General features: G+C 37.0%; 1 protein-coding gene and 1 pseudogene across 4 annotated transcripts in view; both read left to right on the top strand.

Annotated features, from left to right (window-relative positions):
- PCSK5 (proprotein convertase subtilisin/kexin type 5) overlaps positions 1–13,284 on the top strand; it is a 449,146-nt gene that overhangs the window by 102,292 nt on the left and 333,570 nt on the right. The window lies entirely within an intron of this gene.
- Positions 5,112–5,259, top strand: LOC136396362 (small nucleolar RNA U3; annotated as a pseudogene).

Raw genomic sequence — 13,284 nt, 5'->3', positions numbered from 1 at the left:
CCATAATATTATCACTGATAAATAATTAATGATAATTTTTTTGAGAGGAGTAGAGATAGTGAGACAGACTCCTGTATGTGACCTAACCAGGATCCACCTGGCAACCCTCTTCTCAGGTAGATGCTTGAGTAATAGCTATTTTTAGTGCATGAAGCTGATGAATTCCAATGGAACTATCTTCAGCGACCCCAGGCAGATGCTCAAACCAATCACACCATCGGCTGCAGGAGAGGAAGAAGGAGAGAAAGGGGAGGAGGGGAGGAGAGAAGCAGATGGTTGCTTCTCCTGTGTGCCAATCGAACCCAGGACGTCCATACACAGGGCTGAGCTACCATCCAGGGCCAATTTCTTTATATTATCAAATATCCAGTGAATTTTCAAGTGTTCCTTATGGTCTCATAATTTTTTCTTTGTAACTTCTTTGAGTCAAGATCCAAATAAAGGCTCATGTGTTGCGATTAATTGCTGTATCTCTTAAATTTCTTGTATACATCACCTCCATTCTTTTTTTTTTTCTTTGAAAATGTTTGGTGGAAGAATTTAGGTTATTTAGAGTTTCATGTGATCTAGATTTTGCTCACTGCATTCTCATGGGATCATTTAGCAAGTTCTATTTCCAATATTAATGAATTGTTAAGCAGTAAGAGCTAAAAGCTCAGTCAGATGCAAGTTCAAGTTTATTTTTTGAGAGCATGAGACTGAAATTACTTCCTGTCTAGTTGGTATGTGTGTGTACTTTCATTTGGAGGTACAATGTCTGCTTGTCTGTCATTGTGATATTAGCAGATACCATTGTGCAGATCCTTTAATTATTCATTAAGGTTTGCAAAATAGTGATCATCTCTTTCTGTGACTCCTTCATTTACTGGCCAGCATACTTTAATTAAGAGGAACTCTCATCAATTATTTGGTACAATGAGGTGCAGTTCCTACAGGAAAGGCAAGATTAATGATCAATTTTTTCATTTATTAGATGTTCCTTCCCAAGCATTCAGCAAAAGCCCCTAGTAAGGTTTTATTTATTTATTTTTTATTACAAATTCAATTTAGATATATCTGATATGTTTGATTTCCTTGAAATTACAATCCTATTCTTAAATTGCTCCATTTTGATATGACTCCAGCATTTTTTTCTGGCATGACAAGTTGGCCTACACTTACCTTATATATTTCCTTTTTTCAGGCATAGGTGCAACTATTTTTCCATAAGCCCTTGTTCCTTTTTTTATATATTTAGAAATCACAATATGAGTGTTGATGTTCTCATTGCTGTTGGGTTAGTCTTTAGGCTCTTTTTAGTGAACAGAGAAGTAGTGCAACACACACTTACTGTGTACTGTGAGTTTATAGACTTAACATCAATTCTACAGAGTTTATTTGCTCTCATCAGTGACATATGCATCTATTCCCGTGCTGAAAATCCTGTTGCCACTAACACCAATGGAATTCCTCATTGGTTTTATCTCACACTACATGCAACACTATCTCAGAATAGTAAGACTACCACCAGCATCATGATAACAGTAAAGAATGTAAATTGTATATAGTTCTTTTTGTCATTTAAAAATATATCCCACAGATGTCACATGGTGAAATTACTTGTTTGAAATGACTTTGGAATATTTCTCTTTCTATAAACATTTTTAAATGACTCTTATGGTGTCCCAGAATCTTCTCAAGGTTAATCATTCTCAGTTCCTCAAAAACGAAAGTCTTTAGATGATCTATTCTATGGTTTTAAGTCTTTTCTACCATCATAAGTGTCTGTTTATCAACATGTTTTACTGTATTTCATGTTCTGTGCCATTGTGGAGGATAGAAAATATTGTGGAGGCATGCATTGCTCTAGCTTATACAAGCACTAGAGGGAGAGGAGCAAAACCCTCTGTTTCAACACCCTGATGCCTGGGAATTAATATGCTATTTTGAAGTGATGAAATTAACTTCACTAGGTCTGTGGACAATAGCATATAAGTATTTCCCCTAAAATGCCTACTTTAGAAATGTGTTAAAGCATGCCCTTCTTTATTAGTCAGGAAGATGAAGTAAAACAAGACTAGGAACATATCTAATTGTAGAGGTTTGTCCCAAGAAAATGAAAGATTAAAGAGATTTATAATGATCAAACCTGGTTTATTCTGGACAAGTAAAAGGGAATGTGCTGTGAACAAATCATTTAAATTGGTTGTACACACTAATGAGCATTGAATTAGTTCTAGCCTCCCAGGACGTAAGAACTGGGAGTTATCACAGACTGCTCAATAAAAGTATTAATTCAATATGTAACAGAAGGGAAAATGAGGGAAAGCAACAATAAATGCAATTCCCACAGGAAAACATAAATTGGTAATGATTTTATTCATTCAGCATCAGTTTTGGAACTCCTCCTGTGTATCCTGCATAATTCAACATCCTGGGGATATGGGTGTGAAAAGGTTGTATGCTCTGCTCATGAGCTAGGTCATAGGCAAGCTTGGAAATAGCTTTGTTTCTGTAACATCGAACAATATAGTACAGGCATGCACCAAAGTGCTGTAAGAGCCCTGCAAGTATATTTAAACTTTTTGATGTCACATAATAATCTTTGGCTTGATTACCTGGACGTCGCATTCCTCATGTGGAAACTAAATGATATTGAAATTAAAGTGATGACACATGACAGGATGTTTTGCAGGCAAATAAATGATTTCCACACAGTTATTCCAAAAAATTGTGTTGGAACACTTCTTAGGATTGTTAATCGGTATCCCCAAAGTCAAGTGGTTTGGGACATACTGGTTTGAACGACCTAAAAAGGTTTCTTTAATGCAGCACTTCTCAGAGCCTTTATTATCCTTGATGCCTTTTGAATTAATGAGAGGGGCATGTAAATGTAAACAAAGTTATTTTCCTAATTTATTTGTTCAATATATTTTTAAGAAATGTTTCAATTGATATTGAGTTATGAGATCAGAAAATTTAATCCAAACTGGGAAAAGGAAAGAAAAAATAGTAGAAAGGAGGGAATATATTGGCTCATAGAGGTCCAGACTGGCAAGTCTTACTGGATCCGGAATATCAAGTCAGTCTCTAGGAACCCAATTTATTCTGCCACCCAGTGTAACTCTCATCTCTCCAATTGTTGATTTCATCTCAAACAAGCATTCTGCTTATGGTTGTAAAATAGCAGTTAGTAATTCTTAGTTCAAATCTTAATAGAAAAAACAAGAGACAAGAGCCTTTGCTTTGGTGTTCTGAGAAATATTCTTGGGGGCATACACCTTTTCTGTCACTTTTCACCACCTTCCATATTCTGTTCTTGTTTTCTGACTTCTGAGCCTCATCTGCCTGGTCAGATGCCTTTGGGACACAGTGATTTAGAGAGTAGTGAACAAGAGTCCACAGAGAAATGTGAGGCTCAGGAAAGGAGATATGCCACCCCAATAGAAATCTTTGGTGTGAGGGGCATCATTGTCATGTGTGTTTCTGGGCGGAGTAAAGCAGCTTTTGATTAAAAAACCCCCTCCAGATGGCTCTAAAGAAGCAATAGCTGACATGCCACCCTACCAAGGTCACAGAGTCCAAAGGGCAAGTGGGTGGTCTGCAGGGAACTGATGTGGCTGCCACTTGACTCCTGGGGCTGCCTGATGCCTACTGTCTCTCCCTGAATCGTTTTGAAGTCTGTCATTATGGCATGAGCTCTCTGTCCTATGTCTTTTGGGACCTAACCCTTTGATAATTTTTATAATTGTGCCTGTAATGCTATCCACCCAATGTTTGGTTTTGATAAATTTGATATCTATAGACAAGTTGCAAGAATAATAGGAACACATACATTTTGTTCAGCTAGCTTTACCTAAAGTTAATATTTTTTCTCTTTACACACACATACATCCACACACTCACTCTCCCCTGCCCTGGATTTTGAAAGTAAGTTGCAAACATTGTAAAAGTACACTTCTAAATATTTTAGGATGCCTCTCCTAAGAATATTTTCCTATACTGTTTGACCAAAATAACTTTTTCACTGCTAGAAACATTATTAGAGTTCTTGTTCAATTTTCTGTCTATATTCAAATTTCTCCAATTGTCACAAAAATGTTTTTTATAGATCTATCCCTTTTGATCCAGAACCCAGACTCATATATTGCCATTATTTGCTCCCCTGTGTCATCTCCTTTACGCTAGAAGAGTTTCCCTACTTTCACTGGGGTTAGGTTAGAGGGGAGGTTGGTAGTGGGAGGCAAATGACCTTTTATGTTGATGATTTCAATGAGTCCAAGCTGGTGGTTTGTAGAATAGCTCACAATTGGCATTTGTTTGATGGTTTTTCAAGATTATAGGAGTGATAGACGCTTTTGGTACAAAAGCTACCCAGGTGAGATTGTACCATTTCGGTGCTTCATGTAAGAAGGGAGGATGTTAATCTTTCGAATTGCTCAATTCTATAATTAAATGAAAGTTATTAAATTATAAATTAAATTCTAAACCTGTAGGCTGTTGAGGTTTGTGGGAAATCAAACCAGACTTGGCCTCAGAGGACCTGGAGGTGACTACTGGCTTCCTATTTACTAGGCTCTGTGGCCTTGGATAGGTCACCAACGCCTGTCTCATTGTCAGAGAACTGCTTTCATGCCTACCACAGTTGTTGCAAGAATAAAATAAAATGTATAAGTGGGAAAAAAAAAAAGAAAGTAGGATGCTACAAGTCCTATTTTTGGTTATGTTAAATTTATTTACTTGGTTGAGGTTTCTGCTAGATTTCTCTATTGTAAAGGAATATTTTATCTTTCTAATTAATAAGAAATTTAAAAAGTAATATAATGAGACTTGGGAATTCTTATTCCCTATCAGCTTCCCCCAGGATTTTAGCATCTATTGATGATTTCCTGTCTTAATTAACCACTAGATGAGTGGTTGCATGATGATGGTTTTCTAATGTGTAATTTCTTCTTTACTCCTCTTTCTTGAAAATATCAATATGAGCTCATGGATTCTTTTTGAATGTAATGACTCATTACTGGCATTTTTCCTTTTTGGTTCTTACATTGTTTCAAGTTTGATGAGTTGGCATCCTTTCAGGTTGACTTCGGTGTCCTTTCGAGAATGTCCCCGTTTTGTCCCAACAGATGAAGACTATACTTTCAGGGATCATTTCTATAGTTTGTCCCAACAGATGTTCACCTTCTATTTTCTCTGCCTCAGACCTAGAAGTAGCTAATTCTACAAGTCTTTCGTTTCTTTTTTATTAAGGAATTATATAAGGAAAATTTGGTAGGTAGGGTGTCCTTGGTTCTAGGCACTTTTGCAGTGGACAGAGCCTAAGATACCTTTTTGGAGCTCATAGTACATCTCCCATTCCAGTCTAATAGTACAGGTTCTTCCTCTTTGTAACCTGTTCCATATTTCTGTTATTTCCCTCCCACAGTGGGAATCATAATTCTCATCAGTATCAATACATTTATTACCATCTACACAAAAAGAATTGGCATCACTACATCAATGTCATTATCACAACAGACTTACTGATGTAAAATGCAAGATTCCTTTCCTTAAAGTATCTCTCATTGAGGCGATACAGTCAGACTACGTGAATCAAAAGTTACTTGAATAAATTCTCTTTTCTTCTCTGATTATATCATTAATTTGATATACAGGTTAATAGTTAAATTGTATTTTGTCCAGTTTTAGAGATCTCGCATCTTTATATATTTAAATTTATTAACAAATTTTATTTTATTTTGAAATATGTAAAACATGGTTGAGAGTAAAATTCATAGAATACTATAAATGGATTTTTACTCATTTCTGCTTTTATCACTTAACATGCCCCGGACATTGCTCCATACTAGTTCACAGAGAGCTTTAATCTTTTTTTACAGCTGTGTTGTGGGAAAGTTACCATAATTTATTGAGACATCAATGAATGTGTGTTACTATAATTTATTTAGACATCAATGAATGTGCACTCGATTCTTTCTAATACTTTGTTTTTACAAATAACTCCACACTGAGTAACATGGTACGTATATTTTTGTGTGGTGTTGGAGGTGTTCTTGCAGAATAAATTTCTAGCTATGGGATTGCTCAGGTAAAAGGTAGAGGCAAATGTAATCTCATTAGATCATGCCTAACCTCTTGGGTAGGGGCGAGAACAGCTCCTATTTCCATCAGCCATGGCAGAGAAGGCCTGCTCCCCTCACCTGGCTATGTTGTTAGGTGTTAATCACTGGCTGGTTTGGTAGGTGAGAAATGGTATTCTGCATATTTTATCTGGTATTCAAATCACAATGCCTGCTTTTGTATCATTTGTATTACCTTTACCCTTTATTCTTAGACATTTTTTTTTTCACAGAGACAGAGAGAGAGTCAGAGAGAAGAATAGATAGGGACAGACAGACAGGAACAGAGAGAGATGAGAAGCATCAATCATTAGTTTTTTGTTGTGACACCGTAGTTCAGGGGTCAGGAACCTATGGGTCACGAGCCAATGTGGCTCTTTTGATGGCTGCATCTGGCTCGCAGACAGATCTTTAATAAAAGAAATAATAACGTTAAAAATATAAAACATTCTCATGTATTACAATCCATTCATTTCCTACCACTCATGTTCATGGTTGTGGGTGACTGGAGCCAATCACAGCTGTCCTCCGGGACAACACCAAATTTTTATTGGTAATGCATAATGTACACGGGTCGTTGTATGGCTCTCACGGAATTACATTTTAAAATATGTGGCATTCATGGCTCTCTCAGCCAAAAAGGTTCCTGACCCCTGCCTTAGTTGTTCATTGATTGCTTTCTCATATGTGCCTTGACTATGGGCATTCAGCAGACTGAGTAACCCCTTGCTCAAGCCAGCGACCTTGGGTCCAAGCTGGTGAGCTTTGCTCAAACCGGATGAGCCTGTGCTTAAGCTGGCGACCTCAGGGTCTCGAACCTGGGCCCTCCACATTCCAGTCCGATGCTCTATTCACTGCGCCACTACCTGGTCAGGCTATTCTTAAAACATTTGAGTTGCTCTATGATAGGAGTTAAAAATCTTTGTTACTCAGTTTTAATGCTTTTATTTTCATTTAGTGGAGACTCTTAAGCTCATTTATACTTACCAAAATGACCAAAACGTCTCAACTCTTTCATATCATTTTATTATGTGTATGTGTGTGTTTGTGTGGTTTGTATTATTTTTAGTGTTTCAATATGTGATTTCTTTTTGCTCTTTTTAAATAATTTTTCTTTGGCTCTTGGGAAAGGTTTGTATTATTATTTTAGTAATTAATAACTTTTATACCTTCTTAGTTCCTTTTTTTTCTCACTTTAGCTTCTATATTTGGTTTGCCAGCTTTAAAAAATGTCTTTTGACTCTTGGCTATCCATTAGAATAATCTATTCATTAGCTTTTTCTACTTCATCATATACATTTCTTTTCTCCTTCCACTTCAAGTTCATTATTCCTTCTTGTCAGAACACATAACATACACTCACTCTTCTACCCTTGTTCCCACCTTTGCTTCGATCTTAGATTTACAATTAAATGTATTTCCCACTTACCCTCAGTTCTTCTGCCAGTCAAATCTTGATTAGAAGAAGCACATTCTCTGCCAGACTACCTGAAAGGGGCATGCATGCAAGTGCCATATTCCTTGAGTTCTTAATTATATAAAATATTTTCTACAGTTTTGATACTTGAAGGATGCCTTGGTTGATTTTTCATAATATGTAAGTGACTTTTTTTGTTTTTGTCTTTTCTTTGAGTCTGGAAGCTCAGGGGGCTTTGTTTGTTTATATGTTTTTCCTTTAATGTGTACAGCAGGTCCTCAAATAGTCATTTTGTTCAATGTTGTTTCATTATAACATTGATGTGATTCCATAGGCATTTAACTCTCATTTATGTTGATTACTCTCTGGTAAAACTGGTTTCATTATAGGGCATTTCACTTCACAGAATCTGTCAAAAGTGTTAATTGAGAACTTTCTGTTTTTAAAAATTGACACAGTTTTAAATATATTAGATCTCCTTTGCCTATTTTATTAGTTACTGGCTCTTGGGTCCTTTAGACCTCTACTTTGTTTTATGTTCTTTTCATAAATTTATGCCTTTCCTCAGTGTTCCTGGTTATATTTTCAGTAGAATCAATTCTCTCTTGGACACCTTGTAATTTAGTGTTTATTTCTGATTTAATTTGGTCTTTGATTTATTTCTAGCTTTTAGTCCACTCTAGTTTTATATCATTTTGGTTTTTTATCTGTCCATTTATGTTTTTAAATTTTTTATTTGAGCTATGGTTTTGTATCTGCAGATTTGTTTTAGTGTATTTCATTTAGGTTTAGGTGTTACAGTTTTATTCTGTTGTAGATTTTTGAGCAGAATCTTTATAAGCTGCAATATTTTGACTCACTTTATATTTTGTTCTAAAATATTGAATTGATATTTATCCACTGATTTCAATTCTTTTGAAATGTTTCCTTTTCTTAGACCATTAGTAGCAGAGGCTGGAGTTTGTATGACTTCAGAAGTTCTATAGTTCAAGAGTGTAGTACTAGTTTGGTACAGTAAAATTTATTTGTTTTGGTAAATGTTTTTGGAGGGAGTGTGGGGAGAGGATAGTTGGTCTTCTGGTTTTATACTTTTTTTTTTGCATTTTCTTTTTTTCTTCTTTATTTTCTTTCTTTTTTATTATTTTGTTTTAACCTCTCCTTTTCATCCCTTACCTACCTCCTTCTCCACCAAGTCATCAAGGACCGCCCTTCCGAGTTGCTCCCTCGGCCCCGGAAGTGGTGCCGTCCTGGTCCTGTGACTGCCGTCCCTGCGCCTTCACACTGGGAGCTCTGTGCAGGTCTCAGATGTGTTCTCAGTGTTCCCCTACTGAGGATGGAGGCGCCGTCCCTGCACCTTCACACTGGGAGCTCTGTGCAGGTCTCAGATGTGTTCTCAGTGTTCCCCTACTGAGGATGGAGCTTCCTCTTTGTGCTCCCCTGCCAGCTGGGTTCTGATCTTTCTTTCCTCCTCTGCTTCGTCTGCCGGACTTTTTGCTCTAGAGAGGTCTCCAGAGCTGGATGAGTGTTTTGAGTGTTTTCCTTCTCTTTTTGTGTAATTTGAGGTTCATTGTATTCTTGTCCTAGTTGTGATATAGATTGTGTTATCAACACTTTAATATTTTCTCCTATTTTGTCTCTGTGCTTTTGGAGTATTCATGGAGAGATTAAGGTTAGGTGGTTCTCATTATACTATTAGAACCAGGTCTAGAGCCCCCAGGGCCTATTCTGGGTATGAAAATAGAATCCTGTGTATTTTCTTCCCTTTGCATTCCTCCTGTAGCCATTTCAATTCTTCCCTAAGAAATAGATGCAAAGGGTTAAACTAGGAGATATCATAGGCAATAATAGACACATCGTTATCATTCCCCAGTTACCTTCTGTAAAACTGATGGTACTACAGATTACCAAATTTAGCAAATTAAAATACAGGATACCGTATTCAACTTGAATTTCAGATAAACAATAAATACTTTTGTATTAAGTATGTCAAGCAAGCATCTACTAATGGCTCTGACCGAGGGGCTTCATTCTCTTGTGGAGAAAAGCCTTTGGTGACTTCTTCTTTCTTTCCACCTTGGGATGTGAGGGACTTAACATGAGGGGCTGTGGCAGTTGTCTCACAACCAGGAGGCACTTGCAGAAAACAAAGGCCAGCTAAGTATGGTAGCTGAAAAGGTATCAAGAGTATAGTGCCTTAACAATGTTATTAAGCTGATGCACCAAACTTGGAGTCACTTCATAATTTTTTAAGACTTTATTTATTGATTTTAGAGAGAGGAGAGAGAGAGAGAGAGAAAGAAAGAGAGGAAGAAAGGAAGGAAGGAAGAGAGAGAGAGAGAAAGAAATGAAGGAAAGAGAGAGAAAGAAAGAGAAAGAAGGAGGGATGGAAGGAGGGAGGGAGGGAAGGAAGGAAGGAAGGAAGGAAGGAAGGAAGGAAGGAAGGAAGGGAGGAAGGAAGGGAGAGAGAGAGGGAGGGAGGAAGGGAGGGGAGGGGAGGGGAGGGGAGGGGAGGGGAGGGGAGGAGGAGAGGAAGAAAGGAAAGGAAAGAAAAGAAAAGAAAAGAAAAGAAAAGAAACTTATAGTAGTTAGTTCTTATATGTGCCTTGACCAAGCAAGCCCAGCGTTTCAAAATGGTGACCTCAGCATTCCAGGGTCACACTTTACGCACGGTGCCACCTCAGGCCAGGCTGCTTCCTGATTTCTTGAACCATAATTAAATGCCTTTTCTGACTAGCATTCATTGGAAGGAAATCTTCCAAACTAATAGGAAACCTCTCATTAGGAAGTAACTTCAGGAATTTACAGATCAAGCCCATCTTTTTAAAGGTAGTTTTATTTTTGTTTGTTTTAGTTATAGTCTTTTGGGTATAGAGATCTGTCAATTTACTGTTCACTGTGCCCTTTCTTCCCTTCTATTGAAAATAAGGTGTTCACAGAAAGCAATGGAAAGGGGTAGGTTTTTCTGCCATATCAGCTGAGCAGCTTTTTGGATCTCTGCACCTCCAGTTCAGCATCTTTCAATATTTACTCTGACTTTTGACTTTGGAAAGGCCTATCCTAAATCATAGGTGAAAACACACCACTATTAGAATAGGAATGTTTTGAACCATGAGCATCTGTGAAGTAATTATATTAGTTACCCACGAAGAGCTTGCTAATTAGATAGGTAGAAAAGACAATACATGCTTGGGAAACTGTGTTCTAAAATATGTGTATAGTTCTGGTGAGTGGCTGGGGAAAGCTGCAATGCTAGTGTTGAATTTAATTGTGTTAGCATTATTCCTTTCATTAGTGAATGGGAAACAAAATGTGACATGGGTTATAGGAATAGTGTTCCAGTTTAACCTGAGTATATCATTGTGAGAGTTACTATAAGGAGTTACTATATTCTATAAATGAATGCCACTATGTTTAGATAGCCATAATTTTCTGAATTATTTTTCTGTAACAGAAGTTCTGCAGCATGCTATTTTTAAAATGTATTTATTGATTTGAGAGAGAGAGAGTAAAGAGAGAGAGACAGAGAGAGAAACTCCTGTCTGTGCCCTGACCAGGCATCAAACAGGCAATCCTTGCTTATTGGGACAACACTAACCAACAGAGCTATCCAGCCAGGGCTATAAGATACTATTAAAGCAAGCATTTGTTTTTGTTTTTGTTTTTCGTTAGATTCTTGAAAGGATTTGACATTTTTTCTTTTTTTTTCTTTTTTTTTTTTTTTGTATTTTTCTGAAGTTGGAAACAGGGAGGCAGTCAGACAGACTCCCACATGCGCCTGACAGGGATCCACCTGGCATGCCCACCAGGGGGCAATGCTCTGCCCATCTGGGGCATTGCTCTGTTGCAACCAGAGCCATTCTAGTGCCTGAGGCAGAGGCCACAGAGCCATCCTCAGCGCCCGGGCCAACTTTGCTCCAATGGAACCTTGGCTGCAGGAGGGGAAGAGAGAGACAGAGAGGAAGGAGAGGGGCAGGGGTGGAGAAGCAGATGGGCGCTTCTTCTGTGTGCCCTGGCCGGGAATTGAACCCTGGACTCCTGCACGCCAGGCTGACGCTCTACCACTGAGCAAACTGGCCAGGGCCATTTTATCTTAATAATAAGAAACGTATCTGCAGTTATACTTGCTAGTTCAAGATAAAAATGACGTTGTTTTCTTGCTCAGTATACTTCAGGGTCTGGAGGGGATCTCACCAGGTCAAAGAGGCACCTGCTGTGTAGGTTCCTTTATTGAGTAGCTAATCAAATGCATTTTGGAATCCTTTATCTTTTCTGAAGCATTTACTACTTACCACAGTCAGAAGCTCTAGACTTATTATTGATTTGTTCAAGCAAAATGTTTCATTTTTTTTGCATGCAACTTTGTAGATTTTATACTAGAGTACATCTGCAAGTAGATAACAAAAGCAAAAATCTCAGATAGATTTCGACAATTATTTTTACTCAGACTAGAAGGAACAACATTAAAGCAGGGTTTTTAGTAACTATCTGAATTGATTTTGCTGATTTTCAGAGGTGAAATTGTTTTTGCTTTGCAGTGTAAATAGATTTTTTTTATGGCTATATCACAGTAATAGCAGATATCACATTATGGGGGTTTTGTCTTAGGAAATTATTTTGTTCTCATATTTTTATTTAAAATGTGAAAATGTTTTTTTTCTTCCTCCAGTTTTTAATTTTGAATTGCAGTAGATCTGGAACCTCAATTTTGCCTTAAGTTGCTCTTTTAATGCTAAGGTTTATTGCCTGATAGCTATAAACAGTTCTTTTCAAAATGAAGTTTCTTTGTTTATTGAATAAAGGTCAGCTCAATAATAGCAGAATTGTAAGGAATTCAAGGTATAAATTTAATAACATATTTCCCTTGATGTTATCTGGGGTCTCTATTTTATTTCCTTCAGAGCCATCACCATAATCTCTAATTGTATTGTTTGTCTTATTTGTCTATGTTTTATTTATGTGCTTCAACTTGAATGTAAACTTGGTGAAGGCCAGACCATGTGTTTTCTCATTCCCTGATGTGGACTGAGCATCCAAAAAGCATTTAATCAGTATTGGTTAGAAAATTAAAAACAAACTAATAAAACACAAGTGGATAAATGAAATGTTTTGACAGTTAACAGCTGTAGAGAAACTGTAATATAACTGCCATTCCTCAAACTATTACAGGATAAAATCATTATACAATAGATGTATGTCCTTCAGAAAGGACTTACAGATAACTGGGACAAATAAACATACGTTAATAACTAAATCTTATACATAAGATTGAAAGTTCTCCAGCTAATCAAGTCAGTGAGGAAGCCATTTTAACCTTCCATGTCAGTCAAGCCTTCCGATGCCTCCAGCCCCACTGGTCATCTGAAATACTCAGAAAGTTGAGTCAGTAAGCTCATAGATCTAAGAAACAACAATTTGAAAAGACTATTTGAAATTTCACATCCCGTTAATTTTGTATATAATTCCAGAAGATTAACAAATCTTTTTTGCCTGTAAGGGTATCTGTTGTAATGCCTTTTTTTGAAACAAAAATAGGAGGAACCATTTTTAATATTTTAAGACCATTTTTTCTGTCACTCTATATGTTACATTTAAATAATTTAAGCTTGGGTCCATTAGGATAGTTCAAGGGGTTCTTGTTCTGGAAGTAGATGAGCTATCTAATAGTTTTGAATATCACTAGAGTATACACATTTCAATGTTGTGGACTTGATTCTATCTTCCATATCTCAGTATCTTCTATTTTGTGATTTGACCTTAATTGAAAAT

This window comes from Saccopteryx leptura, chromosome 2 (assembly GCF_036850995.1).
Source record: "Saccopteryx leptura isolate mSacLep1 chromosome 2, mSacLep1_pri_phased_curated, whole genome shotgun sequence".
NCBI classification, from domain to species: Eukaryota; Metazoa; Chordata; class Mammalia; order Chiroptera; family Emballonuridae; genus Saccopteryx; species Saccopteryx leptura.
Note: the sequence above shows the minus strand (reverse complement) of the source record. Positions and strands in the feature narration are given on the sequence as shown.